At 44.1% G+C, this 6000-nt stretch overlaps 1 long non-coding RNA gene across 2 annotated transcripts in view; it reads right to left on the bottom strand.

Moving 5' to 3' along the window:
- LOC126987773 (uncharacterized) overlaps positions 1-6000 on the bottom strand; it is a 208469-nt gene that overhangs the window by 124941 nt on the left and 77528 nt on the right. The window lies entirely within an intron of this gene.

Genomic DNA, 6000 nt, shown 5'->3' with positions numbered 1-6000 from the left:
CGTGACTTTAGTGTGAGGCAAGAATAAGGAGACAGTTGTTTGAGGAAAGTGCTCTGGGATGCCGGGGAGGGTCAAACGCATCGTGGAATGTCCGGGGGCGGCGTGAACCCACCACTCGCCATCCGGAGCACCCAAGGTCACAGCACACCCACAACGCCCGCAGCCCCACCTGTCCTCGCGCCCCGCCCACCGCTACCCAGGTGAGTGACAGCCGGCGGCGACGCGTCTGTGATTACGGGACGTGAAGCCAATTACAAGCCGACACCCCGCAGAGGGAAGTGATCAAGGGCGCTGAAGGGTGGACATGGCAGGGGAGGGGAGGGCCGGGGCGAGGATGGTGACAGGGACGGGAAGTTGAAAGGGGGAGAGCGGCGTGAGGGACGTGGGAGATATGTGTGAGGCTGGAGGCTGCATCTGTGGCGGGATGAGATGGAGAGTGAAGTGAGGTAGATCGTGGAGAAAGACGAAGGTGGAGAGGGAGGTGTGGAGATAGATGTGGGAGGCTGGAGGCTGCATCTGGGGCGGTATGAGATGGAGAGTGAAGTGAGGAGAGGTGGAGAGGGAGGTGTGGAGTGATGAATGTGGGATGGATGTGGGAGGCTGGAGTCTGCATCTGGGGCGGTGTGACGGGATGAATTAGATTGAAATGAGGGAGATCGAGGAGGAAGATAGAGATGCAGAGGAAATGTCAGATAGAGAAGGAAAGGGACAGAGTGAGGGATGTGGGAAAGATTTGAGAGGCTGTAACTGTGACGGTGTGAGGGCGGGTGAGGCAAATCAGGGAGAAGGATGAGGAGGCTGGGGACAGGGAGGAGGAGGGTGCAGGGCGTGGCAAGGCGTTAGTCAGGGCGCTGGAGTCTGCATCTCTGGTGAAGGGGAGGGAGATGCCGGGGAGAGGGATGCTGTGGGGGGAGAAACGAGGTGAGGGGGAGAAGACAGGAGGATGCTGAGGCGATGGACTGAAGTAATCTGGGGAGAAGGGAGACACCGGGGAGAGATAGAGACAGGGAAGGGAAGATGTGGGGAGGAGAAAACGGGTGAGGGGGAGACACTGGATAAGGCTGAGGTGGTGGAGTGCTCAGGGAGAGGGAAGAACACGAAAAATGGAGCAAGGGACGGGGAGTTTAGGAGAAGCGGGGAGAGGGGAGTGATGAGTGTGAACGTGGGAGGCAGTGAGATGCTGGAGTGATCAGGGAGAGGGATGGATGGTACGGGGAGAGGGGTGGAGTGAGAGGGAGCCGGCTGGGGTGTTGGAAGCTGCATCTGGAGGTATCTGACGGTGTATGGAGGTGTCTAAATGCAAGGTATGGAGGTGTGAATGTGTCTGAAGGTGTGGAAGGTGTATGGAGAGGTGTGTAGGTGTGTGGGGGGGATCGGGGTCACCTGGCAAGCGTGTGTGTAAGGGCAAAGTGTCATGACGGGGTATAATGAAAGCGACTCTGCGCTGGAGGTCACGATTCTCGCTCCGTGCTGTTCGAGTCCCCACTTAACGATATTCTGTTGGTCTGGTGCTGGACGGTGACTGTTTTTCAGGTTTATATTGTTGTTTTTCACTTGGTTATGACTGTTTTTGCACTTCTTCCTGTAACGACCTTCTTTCCTCTTTTCCTCACGTGAATTTTAACACTTAACATATTTATTCTGTTGTTTTTTTGCGTGGTTATGATGTTTATGTTGATGTTTTGTTGTTTATGCTCTGGTTCTTCATATTAACTTTCTGTGTCTCTCTCTCTGTGTCTCTCTGTGTCTCTCTGTGTCTCTTCTCTTCACTTGCTTAGGATGTTTACGCTGATGTTTTTGATGTTTTTGTTCTTGATTTTACAAACTCTCTTTCCCTCTTCTCTTCTCACTTCACTTTCACTTAAATCTCAACACTCGTCAACTTATTAATGATTTTGTATACACTTTTTCATGATGTTTATGCTTGTTTTTTTTTTTTGTTTTTGTTCTTGGTTACACTTTCACTTTTCATCTTATTTTTGCGTGAATCTGAACACTCATCAACTGGTGTCTTTACTCTATATTTATGGTCTTGTTTTCAATTTTACTTTATCCTCTTTAATCTTACTTTCACGCACATTATAACACTTAACATATGCCCTTTATGACCACAAAAAAATAAATCTTCAGCAAAAAATCACCAAATCTTGCTCAAAAGGCACAGTACAGTTTTCTTCGTTGTATATATAAGTGGTTCAGCCTTTCTCCACCCTTATTAATGCGTTGCCTTGAACACGAGAATATTTTTTTTCCTTTAACGGCAATGATTTCCCTTGGGTGACATTTTGAACGGTGCAGCATATCATTAACCTCTTTTTACTTTCAACAGCATTTATGGGTGACGATTGACTTCTCCTGGACAGTTAAACAAAATCCATGTGCGATATCTTTTTTTTACGTTAATGATTCCTTTGGCTAACACTCTTCCTCATTTATGGGTAACAATTGACTTCTCCTGGACAGTAAAAACAAAATACCTATTTTAACTTTCAACAGCATTTATGGGTAATGATTCTCCAGAGGAGTAAACAAAATCCATTTTTTACGTTAATGATTCCTTTGGCTAACACTCTTCCTCTCTTGAACGGTGCAACAATTCATTAACCTAATTTTACTTTCAACAGCATTTATGGGTAATGATTGACTTCTCCTGGACAGTAAAACAAAATCCATGGGCGATATCTTTTTTTTACGTTAATGATTCCTTTGGCTAACACTCTTCCTCTCTTGAACGGTGCAACAATTCATTAACCTAATTTTACTTTCAACAGCATTTATGGGTAATGATTGACTTCTCCTGGCCGATAAAACAATCCATGGGTCATATATTTTTTTTCCACCACTGAACGGCGCAGCAAATGACAAATCCCTTCACATTTAACATCATTCATGAGTAACAATTATCCTCTGCTGTATGGTAAAACAAAGCATGGGTAATATTTTTTTTCTCTAAGACGGTAAAACAAAATGATAAATCGCTTTTGAACTTAAACAGCTTTCATGAGTAGCAATTATCCTCTGCTGTACGGTAAAACAAAGCATGGGTAATATTTTTTTTCTCTTTCTTGGACGGTTAAATAAATGATAATCCAGTTTTTTTCCTTTTACTTTTATCAGCATTCTTGGATAGCAATTATCTTCTGCTGGACGGTTCTGTGTATTTGTATTTTAATTTGTTTTTCTGGTGTATTTTTTTATTCTATGTTTCTAATCCCATATTTTTCGCTTTAATTTTGCTTTTTTTCACTTTTTCGGTTTTTTTTTGGGGGGGTGTATTCCTTTTTCTTCCTTCTACTTACTTTTCTCTACATCTTTTAATCCATGGGTAACTTTTTTCTTCCTCCTGAATGGCAAAACAAATAATAAACCGCTATTTCACGTTATACACAATCCATTTCAAGTTATACACAATCCATAAATAACATTCTCCTCCCTCGACAATGTAGCATAAATAACAAACCTCTATTGTGTAAGTTCGAGAATTAATACGTAACATTTTCCACCTGGACGATAAAGAATTGATAAACCTTCGCATCCTGTCCTAAACAAACCCTATTGAGCAATGTAACCTTTTATTAATATTAGCCTAGTCCTCCCTCTCTCATGGTAACAGGCCCTCCTCCAATGGTAACCTAGGTCCATATTCTTAATTAAACATACCAGTCTCCTATTACAATGATTTCCCAAGGCCACATAGAAGATCAACCGAGAATCATGTTTCTTTATGGTCCCTCCAAGCAAGAAAAATGAGAAAAAATCACCCCTCACAAACCATTTCATAATATCTTTCAAAGCATTTGTGATCAGATTATGTATCATCTATTTTCGGGGGATTTATATCATGGCACAAATTTGGCCCGTCGCTGCTACACGGTAAAGCCACAAATTTGGCCCGTCGCTGCTACACGGTAAAGCCACAAATTTGGCGTGTCGCTGATACACGATAAAGCCACAAATTTGGCCCGTCGCTGCTACACGATAAAGCCACAAATTTGGCCCGTCGCTGCTACACGGTAAAGCCACAAATTTGGCCCATCGCTGCTACCGGGTTAAGATGCAAAAGTCGCGTAAAACTGTCTCAAGGGTCACAAAACAGTCCATGAAAATCCCTGCAACTTCTACGACCGGGTTTTCAAACGGGCGAACATTTTTTTTTTTTGCAACAAAGGAGACAGCTCAAGGGCACAAAAATGGAAACAATAATGAAAAAAAAGCCCACTATTTGCGGCTTCTATAGAGGTGCAGAGACGTTTAAAGACTCGGGTTATAGAGTCGAATCCCTTTATGTTGAGTGACCTGGTTATCCTAGGCTAGCGCTGAGAGAGTTTTGAAGTGGGTAAACAACTCTTGCCACAGAATATATCACCAAATGCCTGAGGTTAGCCTACTGCATACACGAATACTCTCTCTCTCTCTCTCTCTCTCTCTCTCTCTCTCTCTCTCTCTCTCTGTTCGCAATTTCTCTCGTTCGCCTCCTTGGGTAAATAAAAAGTAAATGACTGAGAAAAAAATTATTTGAACTGCACAAATGTTTCTCGGTGAAGGTTAAGTCATGGGAGGGTGAGTCAGCGCTCTCTCTCTCTCTCTCTCTCTCTCTCTCTCTCTCTCTCTCTCTCTCTCTCTCTCTCTCCGTGCCTGTCTCCATCCTTCCCTCTCTCCCTTTCTCTTTCTCTGCCTCCTTCCTTTCCTTTCTCTCCCTTTCTCTCCTTTCCTCCTCCCTCCTTTCCTCTATCCCTTTCTTTCTCTCCCTCTCCTTGCCCGTCTTCTTTCCTTCCTTCCTTTCTCATACAGTAGCTGCTTGCCTTTTCTCCCTCCTTCGTTCCCTCTCTTTCTCTCCCTTTCTTTCTCTCTCCCTGCCTGTTTTCGTCCCTCTCTTCCTTTCTCTCCTTCCTTGCCGGTATTTTCTCTTTCTCCTTTCTTTTCCCTCTCTCTCTTTCCCTGCTTGCTTGCCTCCCTTTCCCTCCCTCCTTGTCTTTCTCCCTCCCTGACTCCCTGCTTCCCTCCTTCCCTCTTTCTCTCCCTTCCTCCTACCCTGTCTTCGTCCCTCCTTCTCTCTCCCTCCATTGCAGTCAGTCAGGCGCCACATGGATCATCAGACTCAATTAAGTTCATGATTGGGAACTTTTTTCTTAGTCGTGTGGATGTGTTTGTGCGGGTGGATGTGTTTGTGCGGGTGGGTGTGTCTGTGCGGGTGGGTGTGTTTGTGTCACAGGGTGAGACGGAGTGGGGGTGTATTGTTGTGTGTGTTTTAAATGAGTTTGTGGTTCCTTCTACGGGTCTTGTAGTAGTAGTAGGAGGAGGAGGAGGAGGAGGAGGAGGAGGATGATCAGTTGTCGGTTTGGGAATCAGGATTTTCAATGCTTCCAATAAGTTACCAAAAAGAAAAATAGCCAAACAGGATAGGATAGATAGAGGAAGGAAGGAGTAAGCTTTCTATTTTCTCTCCTTTCTTTCATTCACTTATTCTCACTGTTTGTTTATTTGTATATTTTTGCTAATTGATAGTCATTGGTAGTGAAACAATATACTTTGGTTGTTACTCGGGAGTGATTAAGGAAAAGTTTGTCTAGTGGTAAGTTTTTTTTTTTTTTTTTTTTTTGGGGGGGGGGGGTCGGTTGTTTGTTTAATGTTTATGAGTGATAAGTGTGACTCTGTAATGTAATGTTTGATGTGGTCAGACGCGTTTGGTTAGCTGTCGTTTGGGTATTTAGTAGCGAGTGTTAGGAAATGGTTGTGTAGTGGAGTAAGCTTTTTCTGTTTACCTACTCTTGAAAGGTGATAAGTGGCTCTAATGTAATGTTTGATGTGGTCAGACGCGTTTGGTTAGCTGTTGTTTGGGTATTTAGTAGTGAGTGTTAGGAAATGGTTGTGTAGTGTAGTAAGCTTTTTCTGTTTACCTACTCTTGAAAGGTGATAAGTGGCTCTAATGTAATGTTCGATGTGGTCAGACGCGTTTGGTTAGCTGTTGTTGGGGTATTTAGTAGCGAGTGTTAGGAAATG

This window comes from Eriocheir sinensis, chromosome 66 (genome assembly GCF_024679095.1).
Source record: "Eriocheir sinensis breed Jianghai 21 chromosome 66, ASM2467909v1, whole genome shotgun sequence".
In the NCBI taxonomy this organism is placed as follows: Eukaryota; Metazoa; Arthropoda; class Malacostraca; order Decapoda; family Varunidae; genus Eriocheir; species Eriocheir sinensis.
This window is presented reverse-complemented; position numbering and strand designations above follow the sequence as displayed.